We start from the raw sequence: 21,501 nt of genomic DNA, 5'->3' as shown, positions 1-21,501 counted from the left end.
CAAACATAAGCCTCCGGCCCCCCCGCCCCCCCCCCCCCCCCATCCACCATTCTTTCTTAAAAATGGTTTTGATGATCCGATGCCGCATGACGATATATACAATGCTTACCATTACATAAATTGTCTTACGTCCTTCAAAGGGGCATTGTTTTCACGGCGGGTTTTTTTTTTCTCTGAAGGAGAAACTAAAAAATCCTCGCTCGCGAGGGACGTTGGCACGGCTACAGGAAAGGCCTGATTGATTTGACATGTATTTGCCTCTAAAAAAAGTGTCTCTCTAATATTTTCCCATTTTCTTTTCACTGCAGGTGCTGGTGAAATTTCCCGCGTGGAGAATCCGAAGTACGAGGACGCTGATGCACAACGCTTCATCTGCGCTGGCTACCGAAGTAGCTGAAAAATATTCATTCCTGCTCCTTAGTAATGGCAAAATTGGCCACTCGACAGAGATGTACACTAAACAACTTTCAAACTGCCAATTTGTGCGCATACATGCTGTTCTTTTCAGTCATTTGCTGGCCCGCATTCTGAGAATGGCCGGTTTACATTTTCACAATGGCGCATATCTTTAGAATAGTGCCTATTAAATGTTTTGAAACCACAATATGGTATTTTCTAGTTGAACGTTAACAATTCCCCCTAAGACACATTGCCATGGCATCTCTCAATGTATTTAGGTTTTATTTAGTATACACTAGTAATACATTTTGAGTATATTTGAAGCAGTATTTTTTGTGCATTTAAAATGCATTACTAATACATTTTGTACGTACTTAAAATTACATTTTCTGAGCATTTTTAATGCATTAAATATATCTTTTTCATGCACTGCTTATGTATTTTTGAGGTACATTTTAAATACATTTTAAATGTATTCAAAATGCATTTGGAATGTGGACAAAATAGTGCAGAATAAATACAAAGGTAATATATGTATTAAATGCATTCAAAATACATTAAAAATACGGCATCTCTTCGCTAAGGTTAATGATAGTTCAATTTGAGTAGCAGTATCGCTTATGCCAGTTGGCCGGTGTCGCGTATGGAAAGCCGTTCGCGCGAGCTCTCTGCTCCGACCAGAAAGATACTTGCGTCAATGCGAGGTGTGTACGGTATTTTTTTTCCAATCTCAGATCGCTTTGACGGCGATTGGACGAAGTCGGCGACGAGCGGCGGCATGTCCCACGAGGGAGCTAACGTAAGGGTTCCTGCCGTAATCACTTCGTCGGAAATGAAGCGAGCACACTCGTACCGCTCGAATTTCCTTTAGCTCCCTTTAGCCTCCGTTTGCGAAGTTCACAAAACGTAGCCACTTTCTCCGCCGAGGTTCGTCGTTGGGCAGCGCATGAAAGGAGATCTCTTCACCAGCGGGGATGTCGAACTCCCTCGACAATTTGCCTGTACTACATGGGCATTTCATGACGCAGCAACGAAATTTCATTGTAAAGTACTCGAACAAACTGAAGTTTTCAGTGGTTGTAAACTGAAAACGAGCTCGCAACGACAGCAGCAAGCACACACCATTCCGAAACATCTGCGACGAGTGGCACTATCTAGTCGCTGCTTGCTGTTGCTTACTCCCCTCGTTTCTATTTTTACCTTTGCTGGTTGGCGATATGACGCCAGCCTCCGGTCAGGGGATTACGATACCAAGCAAGGTCGCGACTGCGCGTTCTCGAACCGTTCGTTGGCCCCGAAGAGCCTCGAACCCGAAAATTCGTCTGCGCGACGGCGAGATGTGCAGCTCGACCGGCGGTAGTTTTGTACGCATTGGCGTACATGTTTGCGTGTTCGTTCGGAACTTCAACCGTTTACTACACCGTTCAGTGTCATAAAATGAATGTTGTGGGGACCAGGGTTCTAACGGCGGCCTAGCTCGATCCTCGAGATCCGGCCGCAAGGCTAGCTCCACTGAACACCGCCGCGGATCACCAACTTGGCGTATCGGCAGCGAACAGCAAGGAACACAGGACACAGAATTCGCCCACTCCGACGTTTATTGCAATGCAATAAAGGAGACGTCGGGCGCGTCGTTCTACACCGCCGACCACCTTAGCCGGGCGGGAGAGACAGGCGCGAGGGCGGACAAAGGAAGGCCAAAAAAGGAGTGAGTCGTACTTACGGCCGCTCCCGACGATGGTTCGTGTCCAAAGCGGCCCTCTCCTTGTCGCCCGTCGCGGACCAGGCCGCCGGAGCTTCCGGGCAAAACCTGTCACGTGAGGGGTTCGGCAGCGCCCCCCGCTCTCACGGGGATCCTCCCGGAGGGGAAAGCGCGCGACCGCGGAGAGAGAGGTACCACCCCTCTCGCCTCCGCGGCGGGCCGAGGGTATAGGAAAGATGGCGGAGCTCCGCAATTCCCACATCCCTCCCCCCTTTGACCAAAGCCGCTCGACCTCGAGGGCTCCGGCGAACGATGACCTCACCGTTCGTTTCGCTGCCTGGCACACCTCCTTGAGCAAGTCCAAGAAAGTCCGATCCCGAACATGCGCAACTGCGCCAACGTCCACCGCACTGTCACCACATAGTTCGCCACAATCACCACATAGTTCGCCACAGTCCGCCGGTTGACCTGATTTCGTCGGCCGACCCAAGGTCCGCAGGCCCCGCCGGAGAAGTAGGCTGGGCCGGTTGAGCACAGGGCCCGGGCAGCCGGCTGCTCCCAGGCGGTCACTTCCCGCAGCGGTTCGCCCCGCGCCGACGGGGCGCTTGCCTGCCGCACCGCCGGCGGCTTCCGCTGCTTGCGGGTTCAGCAGTGACCACCTCTGATGCCCGGACCCGGGGTGGAGGCCGCGTTCGTAGTGCTGCCTCCCAGGTGGCCAGTTAGCCCAGCGCTGGGCGATGGCTTTCGCTCGGCGCACCTCGGGCGAGCGCCTCCGCCACCATGGAGAAGGGGGCGCGATCAGCTGACCGCAAGAGCCGGCCCGCCGCGCAGCTCACTCGCTGTACGGGCTGCGGGGTCGTTTTGGCATACAGCTGGGCTCTCGTTCATCCCTGGGGTGGCGGCTGGCCCGGCTGGCTCGCTGCAGGCCTGGCGTGGTGTGGTGGCGTCGTGGTTGGAGGGTCGCTCGAACCCTGGGCGTGCGGGCTTGAACCCTCCGGAGACGGTGGCCCACCTGGTCAGCGACCTCGCCGATCGCGGATGTGGGGCGTTGCGTCGGGAACCTTCCCTCCGCACCTCCTCCCGTTAGCTCGCGACCTCGCGAACCCGAAGTGGGAGCGTCAGCAGTGGCTTCCTGCCGGCTGGCGCCCTCTGGAGTCACCCCGTGCAACGCATTGCCGGACCTCACGGCGTAGGCTGCGCGTTTCGTTGGCGCGCCTCGAGGAGCTTCCTCTGGCAACCCTTCCTGTGCGCAACTTTGCGCGCTGGAGGGCGGTGACCCGGTCAGCGATCTCGCCGGTTGCGGGTGTTGTAGCGGTGCGTCGGGAACCTTCCTTCCGCACCTCCCTCTGGCTCGCGACCTCGCGAGTCCGCAGTGGGAGCGTCGGCAGTTTCTCCTCTTGGAAAGTACTGCTTCAGCTCGCCCACGTGAATGGGGCCGCTTATTCGACCTGACCTCGGGTCTTTCAGCTTGTAATTCAGCCGCGAGATCTTCTCGGCGACTACGAACGGTCCTACCCACTTGGGTGCGAGACCGGCCGCGAACCCTGCGCTGGCATCGCTCAGCGCGTGGTTACGTTTCAAGACAGTGTCGCCCACTTGGTACGCCACGTCTCGATGAGCTCGGTCGTAGGCCGCCTTTTGGTCGACCCTGGCCTTACCGCGGCTGCGGTTCGCCTCCTTGATGGCTTCTGCCAAACGCTCGCGCAAGCGCCGCGCGTAAGCCGCATCTGCTGCTTTCGCGGGGACTGCGGTCGACCTCCTGGCCAGAACCGTGTCCGTCGGTGTGTTCAGCTCCCTGCCGAACATCAGGAATGCGGGCGTGAAGCCCGTGCACCGATTCACGCTTGTGCGCAGAGCGAAGGAGATCGAGCTCAAGTGCTCATCCCAGTCTTGTTGCCGCCGGGCATATGCCCCAAGCAGTGGCTTTATGTCTCGATTTCGGCGCTCCGTCACGTTAGACTGGGGGTGATAGCACGATGTTGTTTGCTGCCTGACACCCATTGCCGCGCACGCTTCACGAAACAACCTTGATGTGAAATACGTGGCGTTGTCGGTAATCAGCCGCTCAGGAAATCCGTAGCGACAAAACACCTCAGACAGCTTTTGCAGGACCTCCTGTGCTGTCGCTTTGCGCAGCGGATAGAGTTCAGCGATCCCACTGAAGTGGCATGTCACCACGAGTACAAACTTGTACCCTCTCTTGCTGCGCGGCAGCGGGCCCATCAGATCGCACGCCAGGACCTCCCATGGCTTTGTGCTCACGATAGGCTGAAGCAAGCCTGGCGCCTTACCGCCTCGCGGTTTGCGCTCTTGGCAGACGTGGCATGTGCGTACGTACCTACATACTTGTGCCTTCATGCCGGGCCAGGTAGCATACCGACAAAGCTTTTGCCATGTCTTTGGCGCGCTACCGTGGCCGTCTGCGTCGTGGTAGTGCTGCAATGCAGCACACCTCAGCTTGCTCGGGATAACGGCTTTAAAACACTCACTTGAGTCATTTTTGCCGGGCACGTATTTCAGCAGAGCTCCATCGGCGTCAAGCAGGTAACTTTCCAGCTCACTCGCAGCAATACCAGCTGCATTAGAGCCCGCGCCAGCCGCAATACCAGCAGCTTCCCGGCGCCCGTCATTCTCCGGTGTTCGATTTGCCTGAGGGTCCGTCTCTTCATTAAGACTGGCGATCACCTCCCGACAAAACAAGTCCTCCTGCTGAGCCTCGACTAGCTCTTCCCGACTGAACGCAACCTCGAGCAGAACTCCTCCCCCGACGAGATGCACGTGCTCTGAGCTTCCGAAACTTGGGTCCTCCCGCGTTCCGCGCTCTCCCCGCGCCGAGAAGGGTCGCTGACCTACAGCATCCTCCTCGGCCTCTCCGGCCGGTTGGGTGTCGTCCACCGGCGCCCGTGACAGCGCGTCCGCGACCACATTTGTGGCACCTTTGCGGTAGCGAACTTCGAATTCGAAGCGTTGCAATGCCAGGGCCCATCGCGCGAGCCTCCCGCTGGGCTCACGGAGGCGGGAAAGCCATGTGAGGGCCATGTGATCCGTCTCGATCGTGAATTTGACCCCCTCTACGTACATCTCGAACTTTCGAAGTGCGTAGATTATGGCCAGACACTCCTTCTCGGTGACCGAGTAGTTTCGCTCTGCCGGTGTCAGCGCACGGCTCGCAAAAGCCACGGGTCGCAGTTGTTCTCCATCCACCTGGAGGAGCACTGCCCCTACGCCGAGGTCACTCGCGTCGGTTTGGATCACGAATGGCCTGTTCAGATCCGGCAGTTTCAGCGATGCAGTGTCTGCAACAGCTTTCGCCAGTTGGCGTAGGCTGCTCTCCTGCTCCTCTCCCCACTCCCAAGGGGCGGATTTCCTCAACAACTTTGTCAAGGGTGCTTGCAGGCGCACGCAAGCGGGGATAAACTGGCGGTAGTAGCCGATCATCCCTAGGAAGCGCCGAACTCCGGCGACATCCTTCGGCGTGGGAAACTCCAAGATCGCCCGGAGTTTCTCGGGATCGGGGGACACCTGTCCGCGTTCGATCCGATAGCCGAGCAGGCTCACTTGAGCACTGCATATTTGCGCCTTGGCAGGATTGATGGTTATGCCCGCCGCCCTGAGTCGTCCCAGGACGTCTCTCAGGTGGCAGAGGTGCTCCTCGAAGGTGCGGGAGTAGACGACAATGTCGTCCAAATAGGCGAGGGCATGCTGCCACTTTGCCTCACCGAGCACCCGGTCGATCAGGCGTTGGAATGTGCTCGGACTTCCGCACAAACCGAAAGGCATACGTACGAACTCGTACAGCCCACGATGGCAAGTGAACGCTGTCTTGCATTCATCGCCGGGACGCATCTCGACCTGAAGGTACCCCTTGCTGGCGTCCAAAATGGAGAAGTATTTTGCGCCACCGAGATTTGCGACGATTTCGTCAACGCTCGGGAAGGGGTACGCATCCTTTTTCGTGACCGCATTCAGCCGCCGATAGTCGACGCACAAACGCCAGCTACCGTCCTTCTTTCGAACGAGCACCACTGGAAACCCCCACGGGCTCGTCGAGCGGCGGATAATGCCTGCTTTCAGCAGTTCCTCCAGCGCCTCATCGGTTGCCTGCCTCTTGGCGGGGCTGACAGGCCGGGGATTGCATTTCCACGGTTGAGCATCGCCGGTGTCTATGCAGTGCTGCACCCACCTTGTGCAACCTGCTTGCTCAGTGAATATCTCGCCGAAGTCACCTAACAACGACAAGACGCGGTCACGCTGCGCTGCTGTCAGCTCGCTAGCACTTGCTAGGAGCGCGCTCAAATCCTCGCCCTGACCTCGGGGTGGAAGGCGCGCAGCGCAGAAGAAATCAGCCGCGGCAGCAGCAACGACCGAGCCCGGAGGTTGCTGCGCGCGCCGGCTACCGGCAGCGCCTGAAGCTCCTGCTTCCCGCGGCGCGAGAGACGTTTCGGCGGCGCGCCCATGCAGTGACTTCTCTGCGGGCGGCGGCTCGAAAAACGGTTTTAGCGGCATAAACGGGCCCTCCCGATAGCCTCCGTTGCCGACGTCCACGACGCGATAACGCTGCGCCGCTGTCAGCTCACTAGCACCTGCTAGGAGCACGCCTAACTCCTCGCTCTGATTTCGGGCTGGAGGGCTGGCGGCGCAGGAGAAATCAACCGCGCCGGGAGCGGCAACACCCGAGCTCGGAGGGTGCCGCGCGCGCCGGCTATCGGCTGCGCCTGAAGCTTTTGCTTCCCTCGGCGCGCGGGACGTTTCGGCGACAGCCTTACACAGCGACCTCGCTGCAGGCGGCGGTTCGGCGAACGGCTTTAGCGGCGTAAACGGGCCCTCCCGATAGCCTCCGTTGCCGATGTCCACGACCAGTCCAACCTTGGACATAAAGTCTCTCCCCAGAATGACTGGGACCGTCAGTCCGGGCAAGTGGACGAAACGCATTCGCCGTACACGCTGACTCCAACGCACGACGAGGCGTACGTCACCGCGTGACGTAACATCACCACACGCAAGCTGGAGCGGCAACTTCCGCGCGCGCAGCCGAATAGCTTTGCGCTCGAGATGGGAAACGACCTCGTCCCCTACGAGTGAAGTGCTTGCCCCGGTGTCCAGCAATGCCTTAAAACTCCGCCCCGCAATTGCGAGATCGAGAAAGGGCGCAGGCGCGCTGGTCGGAACTCCGACTCTGAATGCGGCGGGCGCGGTGATGTTTTCCTCTCGGGCGCGTTGATCAGCCGCCGGCGACTTCACCGGCGGCCCGCTGCGTTTCCCTGTCCACCTGGGCAGATTCGCATTATGTGACCAACTTGGCCACACCTGAAACAGCGAACAGAATTCCGTGCTGCTTGCTGCGCCGATCGAGGCTGCTCGTACGCTCCGCGGCCAGCTGGCCGCATCCGGTTCTCCGGGGGAGAGTTGTGAGCGGGTGCCAGCAACTGCGGCAGCGCCGATCCCGTGTAGGGAAGCCCACTTGGGCGTGCGTTCGCCGGCCGATCACCTGACCGGTTTGTTGTGTGCACCAAGCGCGGGGCTGCCAGGACCTCCGGCCGTATCGCCTCCGCGTTGCGCAACCCATACGAGTAGGGGTCCAGCGCTCGGTCCCCGAGACCGAGCGTTTCTCGCTGGCTGGGTATCAACGTAGAGCCGACCTCGACTCGTTCGCTGCCCGTAACGCCGCGCCAAGCACAGCTTGGTTCCAGTGTTTCCACCGGAGGCGGCGGTGGCCGATACGCGCGTGCAGCCGCAATTGCTGCTTGCACAACACGAGATTCGGCCGCCAGCTCGTTGAGATCTCTGCACCTGCAGTTCCTCAAGTACAAGGCAAAGGTGGGGTGGCATTGCCTGATGACCCGATCGACCCGCTCCGAGTTCGGGGCATGTGGGTCGGCGTACTCGTAAAGCTCCTGCATCGCACGGACATACTCGATCATCGATTCGTCCGGAGCTTGGGTGCGCATTTCCAATTCTCTACGCATCCGCGGGAGGTAGTCGACGGGCAGGAATTCCTCCCTGAACATCGTTCGGAAGTCATCCATCGTGCGCGCCGTGTGGCCTATCACTCGATACCACCGGGCGGCATGGTCGACTAGGGCTGCGGGCAGAACTCTGTGCAGCACCTCGCTCTCGCTGATGCCGGTCGCCTGCTCGTAACGGCTCAGAGCCAGCAGGAAAGCGTTTGCGCTCACTTGATCGCTATAACCGCTATACGTCGGCATCGGTAGCTGCACCCTGGGAGCGGGTGAGCGCGCCGCCTGCAGCACTTGCTGCATGGCGCCTGCGAGAGCGTTCGCGATGGACGCTGCATCCACAGTCATTCCTTCGCTTACGGGCGCCTGCGTGCTCACTTGCACGAGAGGCGCGCCGCATGGGGCTTCAGCATTTGCGTAGGCCCGGCGCATGGTAGTTGAAAGCGCGGCGTCACCTGACGTAGAGCGCTCGTGGAATTCGGAACTTCCCGAAATTCTCGTTGCCGCGCGAGCCGCAGCATCTGCGTAGGCCCGGCGCATGGGGGTTGAAAGCGCGGCGTCACCTGACGTAGAGCGCTCGGGGAATTCGGAACTTTCCGAAATTTTCGTTGCCGCGCGAGCCGCAGCACCTGCGTAGGCCCGGCGCATGGGGTTTGAAAGCGCGGCGTCACCTGACGTAGAGCGCTCGTGGAATTCGGAACTTTCCGAAATTTTCGTTGGTGCGCAAGCCGCAGCATCTGCGTAGGCCGGGCGCATGGTGGTTGAAAGCGCGGCGTCACCTGACGTATAGCGCTCGCGGAATTCGGAACCTTCCGAAATTCTCGTTGCCGCGCGAGCCGCAGCATCTGCGTAGGCCCGGCGCATGGTGGTTGAAAGCGCGGCGTCACCTGACGTATAGCGCTCGCGGAATTCAGAACTTTCCGAAATTTCCGTTGGTGCGCAAGCCGCACTCGCGGTTGCGTAGGGGCCGTGGAGAAGGGGGACCCGAGCCGCTCCTGCGGCTGCGGTGGGCGCTGTTGATGCAGAGCATCGCGGGACCTCCCGGGCATGATCACAAAGGTCGGCCAACAGCATCAAATCCACCAACTCATAATCCTGTGCCATGTTCCTCGGAGCTAGCGAACCTCGAATTCACTTGAAAACGAGTCCCACGTTCGGGCGCCAAAAATGTGGGGACCAGGGTTCTAACGGCGGCCTAGCTCGATCCTTGAGATCCGGCCGCAAGGCTAGCTCCACTGAACACCGCCGCGGATCACCAACTTGGCGTATCGGCAGCGAACAGCAAGGAACACAGGACACAGAATTCGCCCACTCCGACGTTTATTGCAATGCAATAAAGGAGACGTCGGGCGCGTCGTTCTACACCGCCGACCACCTTAGCCGGGCGGGAGAGACAGGCGCGAGGGCGGACAAAGGAAGGCCAAAAAAGGAGCGAGTCGTACTTACGGCCGCTCCCGACGATGGTTCGTGTCCAAAGCGGCCCTCTCCTTGTCGCCCGTCGCGGACCAGGCCGCCGGAGCTTCCGGGCAAAACCTGTCACGTGAGGGGTTCGGCAGCGCCCCCCGCTCTCACGGGGATCCTCCCGGAGGGGAAAGCGCGCGACCGCGGAGAGAGAGGTACCACCCCTCTCGCCTCCGCGGCGGGCCGAGGGGATAGGAAAGATGGCGGAGCTCCGCAATTCCCACAATGTGCAGTGTGTTTAACGGGCATATAGCTAACTATGCAAACTGGTAAGCCCTGCCTAACTTGCGTTTGCTTTTGCCGGCCTCCGCCAATCGCAGATCATTCTAATATGACATCATGGGTTCTGTTGCGGGAAATGAGCTGGTGGGTTGCATGGGCATTCCCTTTTTTCCTAATTATGTAGCTTATCTGAGCGAAGTTTGCGTTAAAGATGGTGTAAGTATGGTTCTAACGAGGCAATCTTTCGAATGAACCAAACTTGTGTTTTCTCTTCATGCCTCTTTCACTTCATAAGTAAGCATACAGCGAGTGGTCTACTACAAGCCGATTAGGTGTGTGCAAACTTGCGGTCATCGTCTATTACCTCGCACTCGCAAATGCGTGGGGTAAGCGATTCGCAAAGTGACTTTACAATTTCTGGACAGCAGCGACGGCGTTCCCATGCCTGTGCAATTGCATTCCACATCTCGTCAGCCGTGCTGCCACAGTCGTTTCTTTTGGCGAGGTGCATTTTCGTTATTCCCCAGGCATTCTCAATGGGGCTCAGGTCTGCCCCGCACGGAGGCCACTGAAGCTTAATCCATGCGTGGTCCTTCAGAAGAGTGCTCGTGCTGTGTGGACAGGGCTTCGGCCTTGTTGAAATTTGCGGCCTACAAAGCAAAAGAAACTGTCTTTTATAAACGTTTCTTACTAAAAGGCAGGGATATTAGTATGAGCGAGCACTTTCGCGCAACTACACGGGATGCGAAAAAAGTTTTATACAAATATGGTGAGGCATTACAAGTTGCGTTCAATGTTCGTCGCACAAAAATTTTTGCCAATATAAAATGCTATGAGTACGATAAAACCACTAAAGCAGTGTTTGTCATCGGTAATGCTACAGGAAAATGTTCCTCGCAAAGTAATAACTTAGGTGATAGCACAGGTGCTCCCGACCTTAGAAGTAACGGCTCGGCAGTAGCTCCAGTAGTGCCGCTAGTGACACCGCATATGATGCCCAGGCTGCGTCCCCACATAAACTTTGGTCAAGCCGTACGCTGTTCAGTGCTGTAAGTTAGGGGTACATATGGCGTAGTGCTAGCTCAACCTCCAACACGAAGTTGGTGGTACTGACATACGCAGCCTTTTTTCAAAAAGTAATGACTCGTGTGCCTTGAGGAATGATTGTGGCGTCGATGTGGCCGCTCTAATTCAAACGTTGTTGTCCAGCAGTCTCTGATGATGAATTATTTCAATGCGCAAAATATTACAAGTTGTTTCGCTGTGACAGATTTGAGCGTCGAGGTGGGGGTGTTCTACTGGCGGTTTAAGATGCAATTTAATGCTTCCCTGTTCATATTCTTGGTGTAATAGAATCGACGTGGTGTTGTATTCATACCGGTTTTAAAAACCTAATAATAGGAGTCTGTTATCGATCACCATCGAGCGCGTAAAATTTTTGTGAATCGTTTCACGACTGCTTGAACTAGATCACTGTACGTTTCCCTGGCGCAACTGTTATTCTTTTAACGATTACAACTTTCCTGAAATTCAGTGGTCAGACACGTATCAGTGCTCTATCGCAACGTCATCCGAATCTCTACATTTTAAAGCAAAGCTTTTTACCTCTACTCCCCAAGGGTTCTTTCGCGACCGTTCGTGTCTACAGAAAACTTCCGCGAACAAATAAAAGAATTTCTTGGCCCCGCTAGGAATCGAACCCGGAACGAATAGACTACCAAAGCGAGAGCCCGTTGTCTTACCGATTTAGCTACAAGCCCAAGCGGAGAGGGAAGGCAGGTGGTGTACTCACCGAGTGCATATACGGGTTTACCCACTGCATTCTCGCTGAATACCACGTGATAACGTCACGGGACCTCTCGCGCCGCTGTGCGCTCCGCCCACGGCACGTCTAGCGGCCCTGTGAGCGCCTTGCCAGTAGGCTAGAAATTACTAAAATTAAAGGACACTCCCACCAACGCATGTCATCTCACTTCTAGCACTCCAATGTCCTAAAGCCTGTGGCCTCTACTGTTCACGCAAGAAATCACAGCTCCTGGTCGTCCGCCCTCACACCAAGACACATCAAGGAACATATTCAAATACTCCTTCATGGCCAGCATAGAATGTAACTTCGCTTGATGTGCTCCCGGAATCTTGGCGACAAGAAATAGATTCTCCCTTTGCTTAAAAATATGAACCCCTCACACGACGGGGGTCGCCCACAAGGACGGCCTCAAGCGCTCGACCCCATCCGCGGTGGCGATCATGAAGTCGTCTACAAAGACGCCACCCAACATCGAGAGCAGCAGTACGCCATCATCGTGGCTACCTCCAGAACTAACCTTCTTTCGTGTGCCTCACTCAAGACCCAAGACATGATTGCAGCAGAAGAGGCAGCCATCGCCTTGGCTCTCACTCAACCAGGGGTTCGGAAGGTAGCCACCACTTCCCAAAGCCTATCAAAATTACCAGTCGGGTTGGGTGTCGCGACCTGCACTGCGTGTGGTAGAAAAACACTCTCCAAACGGTTCCATTCAGCTTATCTGGACTTTAATGGACGGCACCAAACACACCACCAAAAAGACTGCGCTTTTACTCCCCCCCCCTCCCCCCCCTCCGCCTACTCGGCTATGGAGCAGCACGAGGGCAGTCACCCGCCCGTCACGTTCAGGGACATAACCCAGCATTATCGCCTTCAGAGACAGACCCTATCTTCGCCTTACCCTTCCCTTTCCAGAGGACAACAAACTACCCTACGGCTCATACAATCCGGCTCCTTCCCACACGGACGTATCTTCCCTTAATGCACCCGAATCGCTATGACGCTAAATGTAAATTTTGCTGAGAAGTAGGAACACTCCACCACATACGCGGGGTGTGGGACTTTAGACCTGAGCACCCTCCTCTCTTTCCGTCAACTACCCAACAAAAAGCAATTGGAGATGCTGCTGCTCAGCCCCTCTCTGCCTACCCAGCTTCCGCTGGTGGACAGGCGGCGCGCACTGTGGAGAAGGAACCACTCCCTTGGGCCGAACTCTGGGCCTTTCATAAATCTAAATAGAAGTATGTCTTCCTCCACATCCTGCTCCTCCTTCCTTCTATGCCGCCGATCTCGTCGCCTGCGTCCGCGGCCGGCGACAGAAACGGAGAAGTGAGATCGTCTAACACCGTGTTTGAGCTTCCTTTAATTTTGTAAAAAAAGTTTCCACTCATGTGCTACACGAATTCAACTCAACCAACCACCGTTCATACCTCATGCATTGATGTAATGCTTACCAAGAATATCTCTTTGAAGTAACAACGGGTGTGGTTAAGGGCATTTCACTTCTCACTGGTTTCACTATTTGTAGAGCGACTTGAGGGAATTTAAGTGACGCCTAATGCGTAATCGTTGTGGGTGCTATTTACAGCTTTTATTTCCAACCACATTCACATGGTCGATTGGCCTGAATTTGTTCTTCAATTTGTAATAAGTTTGGGCTATCACAACTAGTGCAGTATCCGAGGCGTGTCACTTCGACTACATCATCACTTCTACATCTTGTGTTCACGTCATCTCCAGATCTTGTGTCCACGATGACATTGATGCCTCGTTTCAGTGATCATGGCATAACTCACTTTTCGTTAAAGCTTAATCTCCTGCGCTCGCCCAATTGTTTCAACATGATCCAAGATTATAACAAAGCTGACATTAACGCAATAAATAATGATTTATGTTCCTTTTTTGTACGCGTTTTTTTCCTGCAAGCTTTGAAGGCACTTTAAAGGAAAACTGGCATTCATTTAAAAGTAAAATCTCGTAATTAACAGGTAAATATATTCCACTAAGAAAGATGTACTGCAATGCTAATTCCCCTTGGTATAGTCGACACATAAATAAGCTCGCTAACTGCAAGGAAAGACTGTTTAGAGCTGCAAGATCGTCCCCGTCTTCGGCTCAATGGTCAGCATACAAAGCTGCAGCTGCTACGTACCTAAGCGAGCTCAAAGTTACTAAACTTACCTTTTTTAACTGTACTTTGCCCTCTATACTGCGAAATAATCCTACACGATTTTAGAACCTTTTAAGGTGTAATAAGAAGAATAACAATCTGTCTTTAATGTATCAACGCCGCCATGTAGTCTCGGAAAATGAGTGTGCATGTTTACTTAACCGTACCTTCACTGAAACCTTCTCTGAACCAGCCAGTACTAATAAAACAATTCCCTCAGAGCCATTGAAGTTTCCATTAATGGATATCATAGTCGTTAGCTCAGAAGGAATACGGTCTATCATTTACAAACTGAAGATTTCATCGGCTTGTGGCCTTGCTGGTATCACCACAACATTCTTAAAAAATACGGCCGAGTATTGTGATATTATTCTTGGACGGATATTTACGGAGTCACTTCTTAGGGCTGAGCTTCCTAACGACTGGGGCGCGACCACTCGGCGCTCCCCTAGTCAGTGGAATGAGCCCGTGCATTGGACTACACAGCCTCCCCTTGTTTTTGTCGTGTTTGCTTCAGTGCTTTGTATGTTTTGGTGGCGTCATGAGCAGACGTGTGAGATGAAACGAAGTCTATACATATGTGTTGGGTTCTTAGGTGCAGTAATGACTACGTAAATTTGTCGGACGCGTCTAAAGTTGGGTATCGGCTGCAATGGCATGAGCGCTTTTCACAGACACATTTCGGACACGCTGGAAAAAGTTTAGGTTTGGAGAGGGAGCATAGAAGTTCAAAATTAAACAGAAAAATCATCTAGCCCTCTGTATAATGATTATCATGGTTGAACACAAATCTTTCTTCGTGCGAAATCGAATGGGAAATGGTCTAAGTCAGAGACGCTGCGATCAAAAGACGAAACTGCGTGCTGGTCAAATTCGACGCTTAATTAGTCAAAGTTTAAATCCAGAAGGCAACCGAGGAAACCCATACGATAGAGCTTTGCGATAAACCGTCATCGTCGTTAGACGGTGGTGTGCATGATTTTTCAAGCGTAGGTGGCAGCTTATAAACCGATTGCAGCATTCAGTTGTGAAGCTGAGTAGAGGTTTCGGGCACCCTCCGGTCTTGCGTCCTTCAGCCACGCAGGAATTGGTTTTCGAAAAACCAATGGGAAGCCAACAACCATTGCAATTCTTGTAAAGCAATGATTCTCCACGACAAGCAATAATGTTCTACTATTATGCGGTATTTATTCTATCAACGATTCCCGGTTACTGTAGTAAGAGCATTTCTGTGAAATTAAACACGTTTCAGCCGTAGTAATGAAGTTACGGAAGCGTCGTCCGTCACAATTTCTGTTTTGAAGTAAATCTTCGAAGACACCCCCCAATTTTGTCTTTCGCTTGTGCACGACGTCGACTCCATTTCGTCATCAACTGCCAACGGCCAGCGCCGCAGCATTTTTAGATCGGTTGCACACACCGGCTTTGTGGGAGCATTTAGCGGCAATATACTCCTCGATTCGCGAAACTGCATGCAGGCATGAAAAAATTGCATGAAGCAACGAACATTCACTTCCAGCTTGACTTCCAGATTGGCGCATTGAGGGTCGTCTGCTATTTGTAAATACTGAGTATGGGCGTAAACAACACACATGGCATGTCTCGTAAACGTCACATCCACGCTCAAGACTTACCGATCTGAAAAAAATGCGCGTGAGGTTGCGTGCGCTTTGCAAGCTGCACCGCAGAAAAACGACAGAAAACCATGCACAACTACGCTGCGCTGACCGCCACCGGCATTCCATTAACGAGCGGTTCGCCACGGGCAACGCTGTTCGCTGAAACGACGGTGGTGCCATACAACGGCCGCCCGGTTCCTGGTGGTCCCAGTGCATAAGTCGGGGCAAGCCATGATCCACCTAACGTTTGACCAATTTCGCTTACATCTGTGCCATGCAAAAAATATATCATCTAGACTCATCGTATCAAGTTTCTTCAAGAACATAATTTTTTACACCTGCTCAACATGGCTTCCGAAAACAGTTCTCTTGGGAAACCCAGCTTCTACTATTTACCAATAATTTGCACATGTCTATCGACTCTGAAACCATAATTGACAGCGTCTTCCTTAAGTTCAGCAAAGCCTTTGATAAAGTAGCTCACTCTTTGCTTTTACACAAACTTAGCCTATTAAACATTTACTCATGTGTGCTTTGCTTGGATTCATGGCTTTCTTACTAACCGTTCTCAATTTATATAAGCCAATAATTTCGATTCTTCTACTACACCAGTACTTTACGGTGTCCCACAAGGGTCTGTCTTTAGGCCTTTACTGTTCTTAACTTACATTAACGACTTGCCTAACAATATTTCATAAAAAATGTGCCTATTCGTGGATTATTGTGTAGTTTATCCCCAAACGTCCAATGGTGAGGATATCACTATCCTCCAAGAAGATCTAACCAAAGTACTTAAATGGTGTAAATATGGCAAATAGAATTAAATGTCTCCAAGTGTAGGTCTATGCACATTTCTCGTAGCACGGCCGCATGTCCAAATTATCTCCTTAACACAACCACCCTCGATTTCGACCCCTCCTACGAGTACCTTGGTGTCCACATATCTAACAACCGATCTTGGAAACATCACGTCACGTCTGTTACATGTAAAGCAAACAGAGTCTTTGGATTCCTGGGAAGGAACTTTCACACAGCCCCTGTAGAATTAAAAAAGCGGCTTTATACCACATACGTTCGTCCACAGTTGGATTATGCGTCATCTGTACGGGACCCTGGAAATACCACCCTAGTTAGCGAACTCTAGAGCATCCAAAATCGTGCCGTAAGGTTCATACTATCTGATTATTGCCGAGCCGCTAGCATTACAAACATGAATTCGATTCTTGCCATTCCACTGCCTGATACTCGCCATACGATACCGCTCTTGGTACTTTGTCACAAAATGTATCACAACACCTCCGTTTTTTGTTCACTTTTGATTACCCCACTATCATATATTTCGAATCGTACTGAACATGCTCAGAAAGTTGCCGATCCTCGCTGCCGTACGTCAACATATTTTCATTCATTCTTGCCTAACACGTGTCAGAAATGGAATCACCTCCCACAATCACTTGAATCTATCACCGATCCTTGCAGTTTTAAAAGAGCTCTTGATAATCTATTTTGTGTTATCTGTGTAACAGGCTGACGTTTGTTAATTGCTTTTTATTGCATTATGATACTGTGAACAGTTGCATTTTGGTGTTAGTTGCCTCCTGGTGGAAAGTGTTTCTGTGCCTTATTCATGTGTTTTAAGTCTTGTACACTGTTCGTCCATTCCCGCTCCCCTATTCAATGCTGTAAAGCCCTCAGGGTACATAAATGAATGAATAAATGACAAAAGAAACACCCGTCCACGAATGTGCCAACCAGGACGTAGGGCAGAAGGGTCGTAGTTATGACGTCGCATTACTTGGAAGTGTTGAATCTTTATCGCGGACTTGCTTGAATGCCAGTTTTTTGTACAGCCAATGAGATAGCAAGAAAAATAGCGGCAGACATGTGGCAAAGATGAGCGGCGCCGTTGCGCCCGTAAGTGCATGACACACGCTATCGGCCCCTGCCAAAAATCGTGCCGCTCGCTCGGAGCACGGTGCACCGTGCCACCAGGTGCCACATTTGAGAGAAACGAAGTGCTCCGGCTGAGATAGAGAAAACTGACATGCATTGACTGGACTGGAACACGCATGCGCCCTCAGCTATCTCCATAGCAGGCGCTCGGCCCCTGCATCGCGTCGATAGTTATCGTGCACCGCTCCATTGGTCCGGCTTATTTTGCGACCAACAGTACAATTGTTAACAATACATCGGTACCTGCCGCGGTGGCTCAGCGGCTAAGGCATTGTGCGGCCTGCCCAAGGGTGCAGGTTCAATTTCCGGCCGCGGCGGTCACTTTTCTGATGGAGGCAAAAAGCGAAAACACCCATGTGTTCATTTCGGCGCACGTTAAAGATACTCTTGCGGTCAAAATTAATCCGGTCTGTGTAGCGTCGGCAAACCACATCCTAAAAAAGAAAAACAAATGCCGTTGTGTTGCTTCCCAGAAGCGCCATAGAGAAAGAAATACTCCGAATGGACACTCCCATAGAACCCTGCGGCCGTATTGACTGTAGCACTCTGAGCAGCTAGGCAAGAAACTAACCGCTAACTATCAAATTCGAGGACACCGATATGAGTGGGCTCTTTGAATTGGTTGAAAGCGCTTCTCACTGCGACAGGCATCTGAAGGGTATTCTAATGGTTTCATGCCTCGTTTAGAGATTGCCATTTGAATAGAGCCAATATAAAGTAAAAAAACTGCGCGATTTTGGAAGGCCACAAAAAGTGAGGGAACACAGGACTTTACATCACTTTACATCATTCTCAGCTTGGTGACTGCATGCATTCGAAAGAAAAAAATTAACTTTTGGAATGCGAAATCGCGATATAAAAACACCTTTTAAAAACAGCTCATTTACAGTAATGCTGTGTGTTCAACATCTTGTAACTCCACGTCAGAGCCATCTCATACATAAAGAAATATTTATTTTTGCGGTAGTAAATGTAACACAAATTCAAAGTGTTGCCACTCTGTTCAGTACACGTATAATAATACAGTGAGGAACGTAACACACCCGCGAAACAGTATTGAGTAGTGAGAGAAAAACTGGTTGCCAGGAATAAGAAAATGTGCAACAAGTAAAGTTACCACAACCACGCAAAGGATTTATCCTCCATGGTACTCGAAAACAGAGAATCCAAAAGAATCAGCCATCAGTACAGTCAAACCCGGCTATAACGAACCCGGATAGAACGAATTATGCTATATATCGAACAAAAATAATTCAGTTACGGGAATACATGGGAAACATATTCCTTATAACAAAGTTCACATCCGATATATCGAACTGTGGACGCCTAGAATGGCCGCCGAAATGCATGATCTCGAAGCGGCGACTGAGATGTGGATTGGACGCGACCACGGAGCAAGAGCGGCGACTGAGACATTGCGCCTCGCATGGAGCGACGTGACGCCTAATACTTTCCGTAACTGTTTCCGATGCGCGGGACTCGCGACGGAACCCGCCCAGTCAGCGAGTCCGGACCAAGACAGCAGTATCGGTGAACGGTGGGAAGAGCTCGCCAACGTTCCCGATGATGTCGCAAGTGAAATCCGTCCGACGCTTATAATGAAGCGCTTTCGGCAGTCGATGTGCTCTGCCAATTCTTCTTAGATATTTGAGGACGCGGACTCGAACTGGTGCAAACAATGTTTCGTGTAGAGAATGCTATGCTAGTTGAAGCCGCCAAAACGAAACTGAAAACAAAAATCACCGGCTTTTTATTTTTTGCAACGTGGGCAGTTAAGGCGGAAAGTAGCTTTGATACTTGCAATAAATGGATTATTTTGGCATGGTAATGGCTGCTGTACTGTGTTCGTTTCTGCCTACGCGGATGGCGGAGTTGGGGAGGCGGTGGGGGGCTCCAGCGGATTGCGAACTCGTAACAATGAGCTCGTTATAGGCGGGTTCGGCTATATCGAACTATTGGATATATTGAACTAATCGCGGTGCATATTGAAGTTCGCTATAAACGGGTTTGACTGTAGTTCTGTTTGGGCCTATGGTCTCCTAAGACTTATATGAAGTGGCAGTCATAAAAAATTCTCAGCCATAACAAAATATCGACACTGAGATACTCGTTGACCACAATTTTTGCAGATAAAATATTTTACTGTCATTTATGGCAATTTCTTCAGTTAGGATGCGAAAGAAGGGAAACACTTGCATCCTGTTTTCCAGAAAGGTTTTGATGGACTCACCTAAATATTCATTAACCCCAATGAGGTGCATTGCCTCTCGGTAACTGCTAATCAGTAGTGTTATTTGAAGAGAAATCACATTTTTGTGGACATATAAACGCAAAACCTTTAAGAGAAATAAAAAAATCGCGCCAATCCACCCCGTGAATGCGGCTGGAAAGCAAAGCTGTAAACGGCACCCATGGCGATTTCCCACGCGACGTCACTTAAATTCACTCACATTGCTCTACAAATAGTAAAACCAGAGAAAAGTGAATTGCACTTAACAACACCATTTATTACTTCAAAGAGATATTCTTGGTAAGGTTAAATTAATGCATGATGCATGAACGGTGTTTGGTTGAATTGTATTGGTGTAGCACAAGCGTGGACACTTTTTTTTATAAAATTAAAGCTCCAACCCGCTGTTAGACGATCTGACTTCTCCGTCTCTGCGCCACGGACGGAGGCGGGGAGATTGGCGGCAGAGAAGGAGGAGGAGGCGGAAGAAATACTTCTGTTCAGGTTTCTGAACGGCCCAGAGTGCAGCCCTGGGGAGTGATTCCTTCTTCTGTGGGGCTCATATTCATTCCGCGCGGACTGTGTTCTGTCCACCCGCTGGAGCTGGGTAGGTAGACAGGGCCTGGACAGCAGCATCTCCTATTGCTCTTGTTGGGTAGTTGACGGAAAGAGAGGAGGTTGCTCAGGGCTAAAGTCGCACACCCCGATTACGGGGCCGAGTGTTCCTACTTCTGAGCAAAATTTACATTCAGCGTCGTAGCGATTCGGATACATTAAGTGAAGACGCGTAGGCTGTGGGAAGGAGCCCGGATTGTATGAACCGTAGGGTAGTTTGTTGTTCCCTGGAAAGGTCAGGGTAAGGCGAAGCTACGGTCTGTCTCAGAAGGCGATAATGCTGTGTTATCTCCCTGAGCGTGACAAGCAGACGACTGTCCTCGTGCAGCTCCATAGCACGGTAGGTAAAAGCGCAGGCTTGTCGGGTGGGCATATTTGTTGCCCTCCATTGAAGCGTGAGGGGGTGTCCAGATGATCTGTATGTAACCGTTTGGGGAGTGGCTCTTTAGCACGCGCAGTCCAGGTCAGGACACCCAACTCGACTGGTTATTCCAGTAGGCTTGCATGGAATCGGTGACTACCCTCCGAACTACTCTCCGGTTGAGTGAGAGCCAAGGTGATGGCTGTCTGTTCTGCTGCCGCCATTTCTTGGGTCCTAAGCGAGGTACACGCAAGAAGGTTGGTTCTGGAGGTAGCTACGATGACGGCGTATTGCTGCCCTCGATGTTTGGAGGCGTCCGTGTAGATAACTGCATGATCCCCAGCGAGGGTGGTGTTTAGCGCTTGAGCCCGTGTTTTTCGGTGACCCTCGTCGTGTGAGGGGTTCATATTTCTAAGCAAAAAGAGCATCTTTAGTTTTGGTCGCCAAGAGTCTGGTAGTACGTCAAGCGGAGTGCCATTCTGGGCTGCCCAGCCAATCTGGTGAAGCATGCAGTTACGCACCGCAGTTCTGAGTCGGATCTTCTGGTTAGAAACATGGCCTTCTATCAGCTCTTCCACCGTGTTGTGGATCCCCGTGTTAAGCAGCCTCTATGTGGGCGCACTCATGAGAAGACCAATGGTCTGCTCGACCGCCTTTCTAATCATTATTATTCTTCCTTGTCGAGAAGAAGACAGGGAATTGACGGAAGTGGCTCTCGAGAGGACAAAAGCTTGAATTAATCGAAAGGTACCGGATTCCTTTAGGCCTCGCTTCTTGGTTGCAACTAGCCTGATGATGTGTATAATTTGATTGATGCTGTTTTAGAGATGCTGGAAGGAGACGTCACTCTTGGTGTTAGCCTTGAGATGTAGGCCCAGGATCTTGATGCTGAGGCTTGGAGTGATGGCCTGGCCATCAAGGAGTATTTGAATGTATTCCTTTATTTGGCGTGAGGGCGGACGAGAAGGAGCTGCGATTTTTTACCTGAACACTGGAGGCCGCAGGCTT

The sequence above is a fragment of the Haemaphysalis longicornis genome, unplaced genomic scaffold, assembly GCF_048455015.1.
Source record: "Haemaphysalis longicornis isolate Haplotype H1 unplaced genomic scaffold, Haemaphysalis longicornis Haplotype H1 scaffold_1, whole genome shotgun sequence".
NCBI lineage: Eukaryota > Metazoa > Arthropoda > Arachnida > Ixodida > Ixodidae > Haemaphysalis > Haemaphysalis longicornis.
Note: the sequence above shows the minus strand (reverse complement) of the source record.